The sequence below is a fragment of the Apium graveolens genome, chromosome 2 (assembly GCF_009905375.1).
Source record: "Apium graveolens cultivar Ventura chromosome 2, ASM990537v1, whole genome shotgun sequence".
In the NCBI taxonomy this organism is placed as follows: domain Eukaryota; kingdom Viridiplantae; phylum Streptophyta; class Magnoliopsida; order Apiales; family Apiaceae; genus Apium; species Apium graveolens.
In genome coordinates this window covers 139,564,286-139,585,556 of record NC_133648.1, presented here as the reverse complement: position 1 = coordinate 139,585,556, position 21,271 = coordinate 139,564,286, and positions in this window count along the sequence as shown.

Below are 21,271 nucleotides of genomic sequence, written 5' to 3'. Positions count from 1 at the left end.
TCTGCTTGAAATCTTGCACAAAGACAGGTAGCATACATGATATCAGGTCTACTTACAGTTAGATAGATGTAATAACCCCAAAAAATTTGAACTTTTTGTAACCCTTATGAATAGTGATTTTGCTGATTATGCTGAATAAGAAAACTTTTCATGCCTCACCTTGTAGAGGTTCTTTTATTGTTATTCTGAGATCTTATTAGCACTCTAGATGGTATATAAGTGTATGTAAAGATCGTCAGAATCCAAATTCGAACACTTTGATTTTTTCCCGAAAATCCACCAGATACCGAAAGAGTTGAGTATAAGGTAACAGGATAGAAAGGATTTAAATTCAAGGATTATAAGAGAGGATCATAAAAGGAATATAATGTATTGAAAAAGGTTAAGGGAACCCAAGTAATAAGATCCCGGGTATGATCCCTCAAACGATAAACGAAAACAAAAGTTAAGCGAACCGTATAACAGATCAGCGATCATTAGCCAAGTAATTAGGAGTTAATCAAAGAGGTTAGTGATGATGATGTCATCACACGAACAAGCAGAAGACAAGTGTGGGAAGATGACATAAGAGGATGATATAAGAGGATGACATAAGCATGACCAAATGGGAAGGAATTGTTGGTTGATTATAAGCCACACAAATTTTACCATGATAAAAGGTTAATTAAACAAAACAAAAGGGTAGCAACCAAGCCAAGGTAAAACAAATCACAAAATACAAGTTGACTTTCATTTTCTTCAAGAAGCTCTCGGCTTTCAAGGAAAAAGCAAGGAAAAAAATCCAAAGTTCAAGCTCGACTCAAGCATAAATTCCATAGTTTGCTTTTATGGATTCTACATTTCATAACTTAGCTTTGGTATGATTTTAAGCTCTTGATTCAAATGGATTCATAGCTAATTAATTCACCAAAGATTAGGGTGAATAGTGTTTTCAAATTATAACTTTGTGTTTCTTGATTTCATTTGCAAGATCGAGGTTATATAAGGATAGATCGAGGTTCTTTGAGGCTCCTTAGTAACTTTCCACCCTCCAAGAAAGGTATAAATCTTCACACCCTTTAGTAATAAGTTTGAATGTTGAATTTTTGAGATGGTTTGGATGGATTAGTAGTAATTTGAGTGATAAGCATGATTTGAGCTTAATTGTTAAGTAGTTTAGTTGAATTTGGAGATGTTATAATATTTGATTGGATTGAGATTCTTGAGCTAATTATGACTGAAATCAGTAGCATTGATGTGTATATGGAGTTGTTGTTGATTGGTAGTTGGATTGATATGATTTGGAATGGTAAAATTTGGGAAATCGCGTAAACATAGCCGTCGTAATATCCGATTTACCTTAGACTTATTTTGTTCTTAACATCAGGACCCGTGAACTCACTCTTAGGTTTTGACCATTGCCATGTTTAGATATTTCATGTTACTAGCTTCGTTTTGATGTGTGGTTCGCTTGAATCCGATGTACGGTTTAGGAGAAACGACCGTTTTAAGTAACGGCGTTTCGCGAACGAACCATTACCCCTCGCCTTACTTTGAAACCTTGGTTAAGGCCCTTAAATGACTAATTGGAGTATGAAACAATTATGTAAAGTGGATTAGGCAGTTGGTAGAGTACTCGCGAAAGAATCACCTTAAAATTCTTAATGGTTAATTTATTAAAAATGGTAGAGCTGAGGGTACTCGAATGACTTATGTGATTCGTTAAGCTTAGAAGTGACCATAAGCGAACGTTAGGGTTCAATTGGTTAAAGTCTAGTTTCTTAAGCGATCGGGGTTTAGTTCCGACTTATGTTGTTGTTCATAGGTTATCGGACCCACTCTAAGCTTAAGTCTATCCGGGAACACTCAGGCAAGTTTTCTACCCGTTATACTGTTCTTGTGATGTATATATGTATATGCATTATCTTGTGATAGATGCATGATGGTTAATTAGCAAATCTTGCGATATATTGGAGCATGCTGATATGGTTTATATGCATGTCTGTTTCGTAATCTTGATATCTATCTGTTGATTCCAATGCTTATAATTGCATAATACCTATGCTAGAGATAAGCAGTAGTTGCGTATACCCTTAGTATAGGGGACTCAAAGGCGAACATTTTCTAAAACCAGAAGTCGATGTTTCCGAGTATATTATATATATATATATATATATTATATATATATAGTTATAGTTTTCAAAACTATTAATCGAATAAGGTTTATTCGATAACTTGATTTTTATTAATGAATATTACTTTGAATATTCATTCAAGGACTTATGACTCGGTTTATTTTATTTAATGAATATTACTTTGAATATTCATTCGAGGACTTATGACTCGGTTTATTTTATTTAATGAATATTATTTTGAATATTCATTCATGGACTTATGACTCCGATTATTTTATTAAATAATATTCTTTTTTTTATTAAAGAATAATGTTTCGATAATCAAACTTATTTTTGATTATTCAAATAAAGATCGTACTTTCGTATAAATATATCTTTGGTTATTTATTATTCATTTCAAGTATGAGTTTTAAAACTTCTACTTCAATTATTTATATAGAGATTATCCTTATGGGAATATTATTTAAATAATAATATTCAGATATTTTCTAATATATCGGGACTGATTTATTTCATTAAATCAGCATTACTCCAAACATTCTTAAAAATGTTTTCGAGTCTTTAAAATGATTTTTAAAAGTTAGAGCGGATCCCAAAACTCATTTTTATATTTTAGATCTTCCTTTCGAAGGGGATATAAATACTCGAACAAAACCTGAGGGATCTAGCTTAGTGGTGTATTTTACATTCGCAACGAGGTTGCTGTTTTGAGAAAACATCTTGATTACTTGCCCATCGTTCGGGAAGTAAGTTCATCTATTTGAGTCGGCATAAGCAACATGGGCTCAGCGGGCGTCCATGAAAGTGTAAATGGCTCAGTGGGAGTCCATCAAATGCGTAAGTGGCTGAGTGGCAGTCCAACATAAGGTCCTATTGCGGTCAGGGTGATGACCAGTGGGGAATTCGTCCATCTACTAGTAGAAAAGGTTACTTATTGGTATATTTGCTTGATCAGCAAGATATCAGGTTTATGCCAAGGTTTTCTCTTTTCCAAATTCATTGGATATTACAACTCTGTTTATAATTTTCATAACAGAGGTTTTCAAGGTGTGTATGAAATGTATATATATAGGCGTATATATATCGGGACTTAATGAAGTATCTCGTAACTTCATTACTTATAACGATATTTCAAAGATTGAATCTATTCAAATCTTATCTATGGTCTCATCTATGTGATGAACTTTTGAAACGGATTATACCTTGAACAGTGGTAGTTCAAGTAGTATTCGGAAAAGATATAAGTATATTGGAGTATCTCGTAACTTCACCTTTTCAACTTACATCTGGTTAATGATTATCTTATACATGACAAAGATTTTCAGAAAAATGTTGAGACAAGGTTAGATATATGAGAACACCTTGCAACGATATTTTTATACAGTTATAAACTGGAACTCTGCGTATATTATGCATGTCAGAGGATTTCAAAGATTGTGAAAAGTATATATGTATATATAGTGAATATTTTGCGACTTGGTCGCGTTAAGATAACAAACTTGGTTCAATTCTTCTTGACCAAGACTTTCATGAGTGCTATGAGAATGCTCATATATTGTTAATCATTATACATATTATTTTGGTGGGCGTGTTGCTCACCCTTGCTTTCTTCTTTCATCACACAACAACAGATAGACAAGATGAACATGACCAAGCTCCCAATTCATGAGCGAATAGGAAACGTTCCGTAGTTTCCTGTAGGCGTTGATGCCGCCGTAGCTGAGGTAGGAACTACCAATAGGCTAGGTTTTCAACTATTGATGTACCAGACTTATGTATATTATGAATTGTAATAATGGCAAAGAATATGTAAATTTATTCAGAAACCCTTTTGAGGTGTAATGACTTATAATTATGGAATAAAATTACTTGTGTTATTTTTGGTATTCATCTCTGAGACTATAACTTGTGGTGTGTGTGTATATTGTGGGGTCACAGTACGCAGTAGTTGGTTGACTGTTAAGATTAAGTATTGATAAGGGAAATGGAACTCGTGACAACCCGAATCCCCTACCCCGGATTTGGGGTGTTACAGAAATGGTATCAGAGCTAAGCGTTATAAATCTCAGAGATGATGTGGCGTTAAGATAATAAGTTCACTAAGATAATAAGAACTCTTGCCAAGTTCATAGTCGGGCTACCTAACATAGTATTGACAGTTAAAACCCTTATGGGAACCCTTATAATTATCGTGATAGAAGCGTAGTTCGTTATCGTATATGGTAGCGGGACTCCGAACCTTGAGGTTGCGGAGCAACAACACGATGATGTTTTATTACTTATTGGAGATCAGATTGTGGATCCGATAGAACGTCCTAACGATGGACCGAATGATGTTCATATTGAGGATGTAGCGGTTGAGGATGTTGTCCTAGAAGGGATTATTGTTGAGTAGGATCCCGTGGAGGATCTTGACAAGAATGAATAAAGGACCACTGATGAATTGATAACCATAGTTAGGGAAACTATCAGGGGTAGGATTGGTCGGTCACTACCGGAGGTTCGTTCAAGTTTGTAAAGATAGTAGCCCCTTTAACGCGGCTACTCGTAAGACTGAGAAGTTCGAATGGACAGAGAAATGTGAGAACAGCTTTTAAGAACTGAAGCAAAGGTTGGTGACGACCCCTATGTTGGCGTTGCCGGATGGAAAAGGAGATATTTTTTTTTGATTTGTAGTGACGCTTCACATAAGGAATTAGGGTGCTTCTTATACAGCACAACAAGGTAATTGAATACGCGTCAAGACAATTAAGGGAATATAAAATTTGATATCCCCACCCATGAGCTTGGGCTCGTGGCAATAGTTTTGCCCTAAAGATTGGAGGCACTACTTGTATGGAGAGAAGTGCGAGATTTACACAAGCCATGAGTGCTCTAGTACATTTTAACGCAGAAAGAGCTCAACATGCACCAGAGGAGGTGGTTAGAGCTAAGCAAGGATTATGATTATGAGATTCTTATCATCCAGGGAAAGCCAAAATGGTGGCTAATGCCCTTAGTAGGAAGGAGAGACTCAATATGATAATGTCCTCGGAAGAGTAGATAAAAGATTTCGAGAAAATAGAAATAGAAGTGAAGGTAACCGAAGCCGGTACCGAAAAGCTGTTTGAGATTGTAATACAGGCCGAATTATTGAAAAAGATCATATTGTGTCAAGAAAAATTGACGAATGAAGGCAGAGAGCCAATGACTGGAGAAGAGATTAATACCGAGAAAGATGATAAGGGAATAATGAGGTGTTCCTACAGAATTTGGGTTCCAAATGTTCAAGAGCTTAAAGATGAAGATCTTAGATGAAAGCTAGTTTGAGGAATAAGATTTAGAACAAACCCTGAACGTGATAGTCAGGGAGGTCGCTATCAAGAAAGAAGGTAATAGAGTGGAAAACAAGGTTTTTAACGTATAAGATAACCCCGATTATGGGAGAAGGTTGAAACATTTCATACTGAGAAAACAGAAGTCGAACAAGATAGGGAGAACCAGGATGGTACTCCTATTGGGCAATTCATGGACCTGCCTAAACAGAACTTAGACTATTATCCCAACCACCACCTTGAGGAAATAATGCAGTAGGAAATTCTTTCATGACCTTTAAGTCGCTAAGAGTTCCAAGGAACAGGTTGACCCAATCGAGGCAAGAGCCTGGCTAAAAGAAATATAGGAATCATTTGAGATTCTAAATGATTGATGAATCACAAAAGACTATTTTTATCACTTACCCTCCTAAGAGAGAGGTCACCCGCTGGTGAAAGACCAAGAAAGGCACGGAGCCCGAGGTTAGAATAAACTGGTTAAAGTTCAGTCAATTGTTTTCGGGCAAGTAATTCCCAAGGTTATGGAGATAGTGTAAAAGCTTTAGAGCCAGAACAAAGGCGGACGAGTATGATGAATTATGAAGCTAAGTTGTAAAAGTTGTCAAGATTCGTTCTGATAACAAGAATCCCAGAACGACGTGTTGTTTAAAGTCAATGATTAGTGGGTTCATGAAATGATTGTAAGAGAAAGGTAAAAAAAAGAAACTGAAGTGGAAAGGAATATAAAGGCAATAAAGTTTGGGGAATGATAAAGGAGTTGAGTATAAGGAAACCCTAAAGACTCATAGTAATAGAAATATATAAGTATGTGAGCATCAGGATGAGGGTGATTTACCATGAGTTAAAGTTGATGGTTGAAGGCATAAATGATATATATATAATCCCCTTTTAAGTTGAGATTATTCGATGGAACTCCGAGATAGATCGATGGATTAATAATGGAACACAGATGGACTGAGGAGACAGAATTAAGAAATGGGATGAGGGAAGTGACCTTCAAGAATGTGAAGTGTAAGACCGGTGGCATGATACCCAAAAAGGGAGACGCCGGGTATAAAAGGTATTCCAACATTGAGATGACTGTTGAGATAAACAACAAAAGTAAATGAGGATTTAGTAAATATAAGTTCACGTTGAACATGACCAATATCTTCTAGAACATCCCTGTTATCATTACTGAATCAGGCAAGAAAAGTAGATAACCATTGTTATCTTTTGGAGGCCATATTGATTGACCTTATTTTGAATACAGATGTTATTGTGAAATTAGGCATATACTATCGAGATGGGAATGATTGAACAAGACACCCTTATCAGGGATACATGACTTGATTTATCTATGGAAGGATGCAAGTACCTTTTAAAAAAAGGTGGAATTAAGGATATAACTTCGATAACTTAAAATGAATCCTAGGGGAATGCATAAAGGATGGCATTTCACCCTTAATAGGGACATTATGAGTTTGGATAGTATGGAACGAAGGACTAAGGTAACAACAACCTTTAAAGATCAATAGTGAAATTTTTCAGAAGTACATAGACAATGGTTCTAGTATTAGTAAATGGTATTTTGATATGCCCTGTATCTAGGGAATACAGGAGGAACGATTCAAGGATAACCTTAGAGGTTTTACAAGGAAAAAGGTAATATTCAAAGTTCTCAAGAATAGAAATTTTGATAAAAAAAATGTGATGTAATTATAATAATACCAGGTGGGCACGTGTTGAACCATAAGAAAGTATAGATCGACCCAATGAAGGTCGAGATTGGTGAAAAAAAGTAGGACCCAAGATAAGAGACGTCTGAAGTATGATCGAGAGTCAGTCGTGACAATGTTAACCTCTAAAAGACCGGGGCAATAACTTATGGAAAAATGGTGATATATTTTTTTTACCAAAGCGTAAGGAAGAGCATTTTCACACAAGCAGTGATTGGAAATGAGGTAGAAAATTTAGTTGAAGGTCATTTAAAAGACACTGATTGTAAGGAAATTTTACTATCAGGAAAGGCCAAAGAGGTGGCCGACACTTTAAATGTAAGAGGATAATTATAGGCGCTCGTTCCAGAGGAATACAGTGATGATGGTTGAAGCCGTGAAGGTTGTATTATGGTTTGGAAGATTGACATTCCTTCTGATGATTGTGTGATACTCAACCGTGATAGTAGTTTGGTAAAGATTTAATTCGTGTAATCGCCATGAGCGGGCTATCTATCTTAGAAGGTACTATCTTGAGATAAGCCAGGACCATGTTACGAAATGACTAAATGAACCTTTGAGATGCATGTCTCCCAATAAAGACATATGGTTAATAATGATATTAACCTTCTATCGTTGCTTTTATTGATACTCTTCTGCAATTTTATCTACTTCATGTCACGAATGTACGTCAGGATCTGGAGTGTTCTTCATGAATCATGAATGGTGATTATGTTAACTCCTTAAAAGATTTTGATACGGCAGATATGGACTCCGTATGATTAGATATTAAGATTCCGACGAAAGCGAATAACTACAGTAGGTCAGCGATGGACCATAATAATGCAACAATGATTCTGCGAGTAATGAGTCGATTACAACCGTAAGAGTTGTATTAGGATGGATATTGAGATTGAGTACCACTAATCGGGTCATGTTGATATATAAGTTATCAATTGACAGACTACCTTGTGGAGTATTTACATATTATATATTTATTCCCTCTTATGAATAGAGAGTCGTATTACTATACGATGAAGGTTGCGGTACAAGCATAGAATTCTAGTAACGATGATGTCTAGCATGAAATCCCAGATTCGATTTTTGCCGTCAAGGGAGTTTCAACGGTGATTGTTTATAGGCTCGAGGAAGAGCATGGGTCCGTAGAATGATGGACGGAATAGCAAAAATATTTAAGCACGTGAATTGTGATGTTATTAATACTTGATGTTGATATATATACACATATATTTTGTTCTCCTATGACAAACCTCTATAGTTCAGAGGTAGATTCCAAGCCAGATATTTGTGGCAGTATTTTTTTTTCATATACAATTCTCTTCAATTCGTTCATTTCTCTCCTTTTCATTTTGTATAACCTGAGAAGAACAACCCTTCCAGAAGGGGAGGTATTGCCGAATGACTATCTATCTGTGTGATAGAAGCCTAGTAGGATACCACATGTTGTTTAATTGCTTGTCAAGTACTAAAGGTTGGCCACCTTCTGTACTAACTATGCGATATAACAAGTCTTCATGATCATAGTGATCTCTCAATAAATTCTTTTACTTCTATACGATGGATCAAACTTTCAAAGATAGAAGCAGCTAGAAAGGAGTAGTATCAGTGCGATGGTATTCCGAATCTAACACGTTCGTGATACTAAGGTTGACGTGGTTATTAAAAGGTTATAGAACGCTAACGAGCAAAAGTATAACCAATGTAGTATTATGTACGGAAGATAGTAATGACTACGAACAAGAAAAGATGGAGTATTGAGAAGCAAAAGCTATAGTGCTAGAAGCTATGATGAGAGTCTGTGCAATAGAATTTAAAGAATTTAGAATGGTCACTTAGCACGGATTGAGTTTTCTTACGATAATAGATCATATGTCATTATCGAGATATCACCTTATGAGATCCTTGAGGGAAGACAATGTCGATCTCCCTTATGTTAGGATAAAGTTATAGAGCACAAGATGCTCGGACCCGAAGTGGTCCACTGGACCAAAGACATAGTGAATCTAATCAGAAGACGGATGACAGCAACCCCAGGATGGATAAAAGAGGTATGTTGATTTGACTCGAAAGGACAAAGAATATGAAATAGGGGACCTAATAATATTAAAGGTATCCCTTGGAAAGGATGGATGAGGTTCGAAAAGAAAGGAAAGCTAAGCCCACGAATTATTGGACCCTTGGAGATATTAAGACGTATTGGGAAGTTAGCATATGAGCTAGCCCCCCCCGAACCTGTAGCAAGTTCATAACGTGTTCCACGTATCGATGTTAAGGAAGTATAATCCGGATGCCAGACAAATAGGGGCATATAAGCGCATATACATGCAACCAGACGTAACCTATATGGAGCAACCGGGAAAGGTTATAGATTGAAAAAGAACAAGTGCTTAGGAGAAGGGTTATCAAACTAGTCAGAGTTTGATGATAGAACCATAATGTGGGAAAATTTACTGGATAGTTAGAAAGTGCAATGCTAAGATAGTATCCCTATTCTTTTCTATCTGATTCCGAGACGGAATCCTTTTAAGCAGGGGAGAATGTAATAACCCCAAAAATTTTGGACTTTTTGTAACCCTTATGAATAGTGATTTTGCTGATTATGCTGAATTAGAAAACTTTTCATGCCTCACCTTGTAGAGGTTCTTTTATTGTTATTCTGAGATCTTATTAGTACTCTAGATGGTATATAAGTGTATGTAAAGATCGTCAGAATCCAAATTCGAACACTTTGATTTTTTCCCAAAAATCCACCAGATACCGAAAGAATTGAATATAATGTAACAGGATAAAAAGGATTTAAATTCAAGGATTATAAGAGAGGATCATAAAAGGAATATAATGTATTGGGAAAGGTTAAGGGAACCCAAGTAATAAGATCACGGGTATGATCCCTCAAACGATAAACGAAAACGAAAGTTAAGCGAACCGTATAACATATCAACGATCATTAGCCAAGTAATTAGGAGTTAATCAAAGAGGTTAGTGATGATGATGTCATCACACCAACAAGAAGAAGACAAGTGTGGGAAGATGACATAAGAGGATGACATAAGCATGACCATATGGGAAGGAATTGTTGGTTGATTATAAGCCACACAAATTTTACCATGGTAAAAGGTTAATTAAACAAAACAAAAGGGTAGAAACCAATCCAAGGCAAAACAAATCACAAAATACAAGTTGACTTTCATTTTCTTCAAGAAGCTCTCGGCTTTCAGGGAAAAAGCAAGGAAGAAAAATCCAAAGTCCAAGCTCCACTCAAGCATAAATTCCATGGTTTGTTTTTATGGATTCTACATTTCATAACTTAGCTTTGGTATGATTTTAAGCTCTTGATTCAAATGGATTCATAGCTAATTAATTCACCAAAGATTAGGGTGAATAGTGTTTTCAAATTATAACTTTGTGTTTCTTGATTTCATTTGCAAGATCAAGGTTATATAAGGATAGATCAAGGTTCTTTGAGGCTCCCTAGTAACTTTCCACCCTCCAAGAAAGGTATAAATCTTCACACCCTTTATTAATAAGTCTGAATGTTGAAGTTTTGAGATGGTTTGGATGGATGAGTAGTAATTTGAGTGATAAGAATGATTTGAGCTTAATTGTTAAGTAGTTTAGTTGAATTTGGAGATGTTATAATATTTGATTGGATTGAGATTCTTGAGCTTATTATGACTGAAATCAGTAGCATTGATGTGTATCTTGAGTTGTTGTTGATTGGTATTTGGATTGATATGATTTGGAATGGTAAAATTTGGGAAATCGCGTAAACATAGCCGTCGTAATGTCTGATTTACCTTAGACTGCTTTTGTTCTTAACATCAGGACCCGTTAACTCACTGTTAGGTTTTGACCATTGTCATGTTCAGATAGTTCATGTTACGAGCTTCGTTTTGATGTGTGGTTCGCTTGAATCTGATGTACGGTTTAGGAGAAATGACCGTTTTAAGTAACGGCGTTTCGTGAACGAACCATTACCCCTCGCCTTACTTTGAAACCTTGGTTAAGGCTCTTAAATGACTAATTGGAGTATGAAAAAATTATGTAAAGTGGATTAGGCAGTTGGTAGATTACTCGCGAAAGAATCGCCTTAAAATTCTTAATGGTTAATTTATTAAAAATGGTGGAGCCGAGGGTACTCGAATGACTTATGTGATTCGTTAAGCTTAGAAGTGACCATAAGCGAACGTTAGGGTTCAATTGGTTAAAGTCTAGTTTCTTAAGCGACCGGGGTTTAATTCCGACTTATGTTATTATTCATAGGTTATCGGACCCACTCTAAGCTTAAGTCTATCCGGGAACACTCAGGCAAGTTTTCTACCCGTTATACTGTTGTTGTGATGTATATATGTATATGCATTATCTTGTGATAGATGTATGATGGTTAATTAGAAAATCTTGCGATATATTGGAGCATGCTGATATGGTTTATATGCATGTCTGTTTTGTAATCTTGATATCTATCTGTTGATTCCAATGCTTATAATTGCATAATACCTATGCTAGAGATAAGCAGTAGTTGCGTATACCCTTATTATAGGGGACCCAAAGGCGAATATTTTCTAAAACCGGGAGTCGATGTTCCCGAGTATATTATATATATTATATAGATATAGATATATTTTTCAAAACTATTAATCGAATAAGTTTTATTCGGTAACTTGATTTTTATTAATGAATATTACTTTGAATATTCATTCGAGGACTTATGACTCGCTTTATTTTATTTAATGAATATTACTTTGAATATTCATTCGAGGACTTATGACTCGATTTATTTTATTTAATGAATATTATTTTGAATTTTCATTCGAGGACTTATGACTCCGCTTATTTTATTAAATAATATTCTTTATTTTATTAAAGAATAATGTTTCGATAATCAAACTTATTTTCGATTATTCAAATAAAGATCGTACTTTCGTATAAGTATATCTTTGGTTATTTATTATTCATTTCAAGTATGAGTTTTAAAACTTCTACTTCAATTATTTATATAGAGATTATCTTTATGGGAATATTATTTAAATAATAATATTCAGATATTTTCTAATATATCGGGACTGATTTATTTCATTAAATCAGCATTACTCCAAACATTCTTAAAAATGTTTTCGAGTCTTCAAAATGATTTTTAAAAGTTAGAGCGGATCCCAAAACTCATTTTTATATTTAAGATCTTCCTTTCGAAAGGGATTTAAATACTCGCTCAAAACCTGAAGGATCCGGCTCAGTTGGTGTATTTTACATTCGCAACGAGGTTGCTGTTTTGAGAAAACATCTTGATTACTTGCCCATCGTTCGGGAAGTTCATCTATTTGAGTCGGCATAAGCAACATGGGCTCAGCGGGCATCCATGAAAGTGTAAGTGGCTCAGTGGGAGTCCATCAAATGCGTAAGTGGCCGAGTGGCAGTCCAGCATAAGGTCCTATTGCGGCCAGGGTGATGTTCTGTGGGGAATTCGTCCATCTACTAGTAGAAAAGGTTACTTATTGGTATTTTTGCCTGATCAACAAGATATCAGGTTTATGCCAAGGTTTTCTCCTTTCCAAATTCATTGGATATTACAACTCTGTTTATAATTTTCATAACAGAGGTTTTCAAGGAGTGTAGGAAATATATATATATATAGGTGTATATATATCAGGACTTAATGAAGTATCTCGTAACTTCATTATTTATAACGATATTTCAAAGATTTAATCTATTCAAATCTTATCTTGTAGTCTCATCTATGTGATGAACTTTTGAAATAGATTATACCTTGAACAGTGGTAGTTCAAGTAGTATTCGGAAAAGATATAAGTATATTGGAGTATCTCGTAACTTCACCTTTTCAACTTACATCTGGTTAATGATTATCTTATACATGACAAAGATTTTCAGAAAAACGTTGAGACAAGGTTAGATATATGAGATCACCTTACAACGATATTTTTATACAGTTATAAACTGGAACTCTGCGTATATTATGCATGTCAGAGGATTTCAAAGATTGTGAAAAGTGTGTGTATATATATATACTGAATATTTTGCGACTTGGTCGCGTTAAGATAACAAACTTGGTTCAATTCTTCTTGACCAAGACTTTTATGAGTGCTATGAGAATGCTCATATATTGTTAATCATTATATATATTATTTTGGTGGGCTTGTTGCTCACCCTTCCTTTCTTCTTTCATCACACAACAACAAATAGACAAGATGAACAGGACCAAGCTCCCAATTCGTGAGCGGATAGGAAACGTTCCGCAGTTTCCTGTAGGCGTTGATGCCACCGTAGCTGAGGTAGGAACTACCAATAGGCTAGGTTTTCAACTATTGATGTACCAGACTTATGTATATTATGAATTATAATAATGGAAAAGAATATGTAAATTTATTCAGAAACCCTTTTGAGGTGTAATGACTTACAATTGTGGAATAAAATGACTTGTGTTATTTTTGGTATTCATCTCTGAGACTATAACTTGTGGTGTATGTGTGTGTATATATTGTGGGGTCACAGTACGCAGTAGTTGGTTGACTGTTAAGATTAAGTATTATTAAGGGAAATGGAACTCGTGACAACCCGAATTCCCGACCCCGGATTTGGGGGTGTTACAATAGAGTAGTGAGCCAATCATACCTCTGTAATCAGTAATATCTACTGATTTACCAGTATCCTTATCCAACTTAGTTGCAGTGGCCATAGGAGTGGATGCACTTGAACAATCCTGCATTCTAAATTTCTTCAACAAATTTCCGGTGTACTTAGATTGACAAATAAAAGTTCCTTCTTCATTCTGCTTGACTTGAAGGCCTAGAAAATAGTTAAGTTCTCCCATCATACTCATTTGATATCTTGACTGCATCAGTTTGGCAAACTTTTTACAATTTTTGTCATTTGTAGAACCAAAAATGATATCATCAACATATATTTGCACCAAAAGTAAGTCCTTTCCATGGTTGAGGTAGAACAGTGTTTTGTCAATAGTTCCTCTGTTAAATCCACTTTCCAGAAGAAACTGAGCTAAAGTCTCATACCATGCTCTTGGAGCTTGCTTAAGGCCATAAAATGCTTTATCAAGCCTGTAGACATGATTTGGAAATTTGGGATCTACAAAGCCTGGAGGTTGTTCAACATATACTTCCTCTCCTAATTCTCCATTAATAAAAGCACTTTTCACATCCATTTGAAAGACTTTAAACTTCTTGTGAGCAGCATAAGCCAAAAATATCCTTATGGCTTCCAATCTAGTAACTGGTGCAAATGTTTCATCATAATCAATTCCCTCCTGTTGAGAGTATCCTTTTACAACCAGCCTTGCTTTGTTCCCTGTAATTATACCGTCACTGTCAGTTTTGTTTCTGAATACCCATTTTGTACCAACAATTGATCTGTTCCTTGGTCTTGGCACTAGGGTCCAGAATTTATTTCTTTCAAATTCATTTAACTCTTCTTGCATTGCTTGCACCCAATCAGCATCTTGAAGAGCTTCTTCCACTTTTTTTGGTTCAGTCTGAGAAAGAAAAGAATGATAAAGACATTCATTTGATGTAGCTATTCTAGTTCTGACACCTGCATCAGGATTTCCAATAATTAAGTCAGGTGTATGTGCTTTAGTCCACTTCCTTGTAGATGGAAGGTTTTCTCTAGAACTGGATGCTCCCCCATGATCCATGCTGTCTCCATCAATATTTTTTGATGCTCCCTCTCAACTTATGCTCTCTGAGTTGGATCCTTCATTATTTGGAGTTTCCAGAAATATCAGAACATGAGTTTCCAGAATTATCAGAACTTGGCCCATCAGAACTTGAAGAGCCTGTTGTAGGTTCTGATGCTTTTTGAGATGTGGTTGGATCTTCAGTATGCTCCCCCTGCACAGGTGCATTTTCCTTAGGCGTAGTCACCATAATTTCAATAACATCAGAGTTTAATCCATCAGAGTTTGCAGTATCAGGATTTATAGAATCAGAATTTAAAACTTCATTTTCGAATCTCAGCTGATCATGATCATTGAAAACTTCAAGTCCAGTAATCTTCTTATCATCAAAAGAGGCATTGATAGATTCCATGACAACCCTTGTTCTTAAATTGTAGACTCTGAAGGCTTTTGTAGAAAGTGGATATCCAACAAAAATTCCTTCATCAGCTTTTAGATCAAATTTGGATAGCTGTTCGGGATGAGTCTTAAGAACAAAACACTTGCATCCAAATACATGAAAATACTTCAGATTTGGCTTCTTTTTCTTCACCATCTCATATGGTGTTTTTCCATACTTGTTAATGAGTGTTGCATTCTGAGTAAAATAAGCAGTCTGCACAGCTTCAGCCCAAAAGTAGGTTGGCAACTTTGCTTCATCAAGCATAGTTCGTGCAGCTTCAATAAGAGTTCTATTCTTTCTTTCAACAACTCAATTTTGATGTGGAGTTCCAGGAGCAGAAAATTCCTGCTTTATTCCATGGTCTTTGCAGAACTCTTCCATAATCAAATTCTTGAACTCAGTGCTATTATCACTCCTTATGATCTTCACAGAATCTTTGACCAATTTATCCAGTTGCTTGACATGATCAATCAAGATAGATGCAGTTTCACTTTTTGTGTGCAAGAAATACACCCATGTGTATCTGGTGAACTCATCCACTATGACCATAGCATATTTCTTCTTTGCAATAGACATGACATTAACTGGACCAAATAGATCAACATGTAGTAGGTGATAAGGCTCAAGAATTTATGATTCAGTCTTGCTCTTGAATGAAGATTTTCTTTGTTTTGCCTTTTGACATGAATCACAAAGGCCATCAGGAGCAAATACTGATTTTGGCAATCCTCTCACAAGATCTTTCTTCACTAATTCAATTATATTGTTAAAATTTAAATGAGAGAGTTTCTTGTGCCAATCCCAGCTTTATTCAATTGATGTTCTGCTCAACAGAAGGATAGCAGAACTTATACAAGAGTTTCTTCAATTGATAGCAGGGCTTTATTTCCAGTCATATGTCCTGAACATCCACTGTCCAGAACTAGGATGTTCTTCCTCTTGCCCTGCAATCACAAAGACCACTAATGATTAGTTTTAAGGACCCAGACTTGCTTGGATCCTTTGGCCTTTTTAAGTTTGTTAATATTTGCAGCGGATTTAGCATCAGAGTTTATGTTAACAGCTTTATTATCAGAATTTGCAATATCAGACTTTGCATCAGAACTTATACAAAAAGGAATAATGTTAACTTTCTTTACAGAAGGTTTTATTTGATAGTAATCATAGTACAGACTATGATATTCCTTACAAGTATAAATGGAATGCCATAAACTACCACAATGAAAACAAGGATTTTGTGGCTTATATCTAACAGACTGACTCTTAACTCCTGATTTTAAAGGTAAGGAGTTTATATTCTTATTCTTCCTGCAAAAAGAAGCCAGATGGTTAGAATTTCCATAGTTATGACATGTTTTTCTAGGAGCATTAGGAACAGGCTTATAATTGTTACTTTTGTTCACACCTTCCTTTCCATTCCTATTTTTCCTAGGTGGTTTTACCTTGTTTACATTCTTAACATCTTTCAGCTTATGCTTAAGCTGCTTCTTAGTCATTAAGCCTATGTTAACTTCAGTTGGCTTATCCTGTTTAGGTTTGTCAGAAGTTACTTTCTCCTTAACTTCTGATTTATCAATATCAGACTTTGCAGTTACAAACTTAACAGGATTTACCTTTGGTTTTTGTTTAACAACTATAGGCTCAGTTTCTACAGTTCCCTTACTGTTCTTACAATCTCCATAACCTAAGTCCTCTTTCCAGTTTCCACTACTAAGAATATCCTGAGTTGCTTTACCAGAGTTAGTCCAAGTCCTGATAATCTCTCTTTCCTTTTTTAACTCAGTTTTTAGAGATTCATTCATTTTAACACTTCATCCCTAACATAAAAGGTATCATCTCTATCTTTCTGAGTTTGATGGAACATGACTAACTATTTTTCTAAATAATCATTCCTCTTTTTATAAGTAAGATTTTCAGAAGTTAATCTTTCACATGTTAAAGTTTGATCTTTATAACTAATGAACATGGTTTTAAGATATCTTCTCAACTCAGTAATATCATCAGTATGAAAGGCATAAGTAGTTTGAGGTACCTTTAACTCAGCAGTATCAGAACTGCTATCAGCATTTGCCATCAAGGCATAGTTTTCCTCATCCTCAGAATCTGAAGCATCTGACCAACTTTTCTTCTTTGTGACAAGAGCCTTTCCTTTGTCACTTTTCCCTTTTTTACAATCTGGAGATATGTGGTCTTTCTCACCACAGTTGTAGCATTTAACATTTGAGTAATCTCCTCTGTCAGACTTTCCTCCTTTGCCTTCAGATTTTCTGAAACCTTTCTTATCAGAACTTGCACCTTTCCTGGAAAACTTCTTTCCTCTCCTGAATTTCCTGTATGCAATCTTTGTGATCCCTTTCACTATATGAGCACACAGCTTCATCATCTCTTCATCAGGGTCCATCTCAGGTATACTTTCAGTTTCTGAGTTATCATCACTATCAGAACTTGAGGACTCAGTATCAGACTTTGTGATGAGAGCCTTTCCCTTGCCTTTCCTTGAGGCAGCTTCTTTGGGACTTTCCTCCTCAGCCACAAAGGCAACTGTCCTTGACTTTCTTCCATTCCTCTTGCTTCTTTGTTCCATCTCAAGTTCATGAGTCTTGAGCATCCCATAAATTTCATCAAGAGTTGTTTCATCAAGATTATAGTTGTCTCTTATTATTGTGGCCTTCAAATCCCATCTTTCAGGAAAAGCTAACAGGAATTTAAGATTTGAATCTTCAATATCATACTCTTTGTCAACTAGTGACAAATCATTCAAGAGTTTGACAAATCTGTCATATAAATCAGTTAATGACTCATCAGGCTTTGAGTCAAAGTGCTAATACTCTGAGTGAGTATCGTCTTCATGTTCTTCTTGATTGAATCAGTTCCCTGACACCTTGTTTCCAAAGCATCCCATATCTCTTTTGCAGTCTTGCAGTTAATTAACGTGATTGACATGACATTATCAATGGCACTATGCAGCAAGTGTCTTACCTTTGCATACTTTGCAATCGATGAGATATTTTCAGCAGTGTAATCACTTTTCTCTTTTGGTACAGACTTTGCTGGATGACCTGCAACTTCCACAGAGAGTTTGGTTGGCATATGTGGTCCTTCATAAATCCTGTCGAGATATTCTGGATCTGTAGCTTCTAGAAACATAGCCATCTTCACTTTCCATATGGAATACTCAGAAGGTTTCAACATGGGAACTCTTATAGTCTCATATCGACTATGAGTTACGGTTTTTGGAGGTTCTTCAGTTTTGGTGGGATTGGTTGGAGTTTCTTCTTCAGACATGATTAATTTTGGATCTTAAACTGTTTGTGTGTTAACAGAAGGCTCTGATACCACTTGTTAGGTCACACACACTGTAGAAGGGGGTTGAATACAGTGTTTAGCACAATCAAATCGAATATAAGAACTTAAGTAACAGAAAACAGATTTTATTTAACATAATAAACTCTGTTACAATATAGAACTGTACTCTCTCAGTGTTGAACAAATTATCACGAGAGCTGCTAGAGTTACAAAGAATAATACCTTCGATAATCGTAACACTTATAGTGTAAACTCTATGCCTGTGTTTATATACTACACAGTTACAAGATAATCTTCTAATTGATATGGAATATAATTCTGCTTCCTAAAATATATCAACTAGTTATCTTTTATTCCAAATATTCTATTCTTCATAGAATTTCTTCTTCATGCACAATTCTTTATGTCTTAGTCTCGATCTTCTTTCCTTTCAATCAGCCGCCTGCCTTATCTGAAAGTCATCTTAAGTCCTGATATTATCTCCTGATAAATATCTTCTGAACCTTAAGTTCTGATATCTTAAGTTCTGTCTTCAGTATAAGTGTTGATTTCCAGTTAAGTACTGATTTGTCCTGTTAGGTAAGATCTGAAAACTAAACACAAATCATATTACACATGATATTATCAAATATATCTAACAAATTAACTTAAGTTGATTATTAGTGAATAACAATAAGCATAATTGTTATTATTGTTGACTCCAATATTTCCATTCCTATTTTTCTTTTTCTTCCCTATGTTTTCATTCATTGCTTTAGGTTTAGGTGTCTTTCGAACTGGACTAGTCACAGGCTTCTTCTCACTTTCAGTGTTAATAGTTGATTTGACACTTTTCTTACTTTCATCCTCATCTGTAATTTTGATGAGCTCTTCTTCACTGAAATTCAACCCACAAGCTTAAAACGAGGGTGCATTCACCTTTTGAAGCACAACAGGAACTTCCTTATTCACACTTTCTTTGCCTTTATCAATTTGATTTTCTTTTGAGATGAACTAGCCTAATAATCTAGCCCAATTATTATATTAGCACAAGTTTTTTCTTTTCATGATATTGGCCAACAAATTTAGAAGAATTTTTAAATGACTTAAGTTTAAGTCCATTTTTCTCAATCTTTTCTCTTATTACAGACTCTATATCCTTTGCATATTTCAGCTTGTTTTTAAGATATTCATTTTCTTTCCTAACAGAATCTAGGCTCACAAGCTGCAGTTTTAGTTCTAGTTTCTCTATTTCCAGTTTCTTATTCACTTTAGACGGTCTGTTCATTTTCTTAGTGGAAGCCACCATACTTGTGTGAATGTGATATATTTCTATATTCATCTTTTCAACAGTTTCTTTATATTGAGATGCATTCAAATCATGGTGGTTAAGATGGGTACCTCAGATTTTGATGCAGATAATTCTCCTTCATTCAATTCCATAAGAGCAGAGTTTCCATATTCTTCATTTTCATCTATGTCATCCCAACTATTCCCCTCAGCAATATAAACTTTTCCCTATTATTTCTTCAGAAGTACTTTATACTTAGCTTCAAGCTCCAAGTATGCCTTATCTTTCTTCACCTTCTTTGCCTTTCTACATTTTTTGGCAAAGTGACCAAGCTTATCATAGTTATAGCATCTAATCTTAGATATTTCCACAGATACTGACTTGTAGCCACCTTTTCCAGTTGTGTTTGTCTAAGATTTTTATTTCCGGTTGTAGTTATAGGAGGATTAACCTTTGCCCTTGAAGTACATGGGCTTCTTGACTCTTATGTTTGAGAACTTTCCTGCCAGGTAGGCCATATAATGATCCATGTCATCCAACTCATCAAGGGTGTATTATTCATCTTCAGTTCCAAAATGACTTGTTTTTGAGGTTCCTTGCATTTATGCTCTATAGGCTGTATAAATTGAATAGTTTCAATTTCAATCATCTTTTGATCATTTGCTATCAATGAAACTTGACACATCAGCAACATGTCCTTCATTTAGCTTTAATGATTTTCTCTGCATCATCTCAAGTTCATAGGTTTTTAAAACTCCATATAAAACCTCCAAGGTTATCCATCCTAGATCTCTTCCTTCCCTCATTGCAGAAATTTTCTATTCTAAACGATCAGAAAGAGTAAGTAAAAACTTCGAGTTGACTTCCTCACCATCATAGAACTTGTCATGCAACTGCAAGTCATTTATCTGTTTATTGAACCTCTGAAACACTTCAGTAATGCCGTCTTTTGGTTTATCCATAAAACCCTCATATTGTGAGATCAGTATTCTTCTTTGGTTTGACCTTAGTTCCTCTGTACCTTCACACAAGATCTCTATCTTATCCCATATTTGCTTGGCTGACTCACAGTTGATAATGTTATTATACATAACATTATCAAGAGACTTAATTAAAATGAGTTGCAAGCCACTGTCAAGTGAAACTTTCTCTTTCTCTGGCTCAGTGTATGTAGATGAATCTTTAAGAGCATAATGAGCTGGAATCACAATATCATCTTGAGTTGCGTAAGGAACCCTCACCATAGGAATGAAAGGTCCATGCTTGAGAATGTTAAGATACATTGGATGAGCCATCTTGATAAACAACATCATCTTCTTCTTCCTTAGAGTATAGTTTCCTTTATCAAAGACAGGGATCTTGATACTGCTAAGTTTTTGTGCACTCATACTTCCAAGATCTAATCTGTTTACTTTATAATTTTGCCTTAATACCACTTATTAGGTATAAAATGCACACAGGG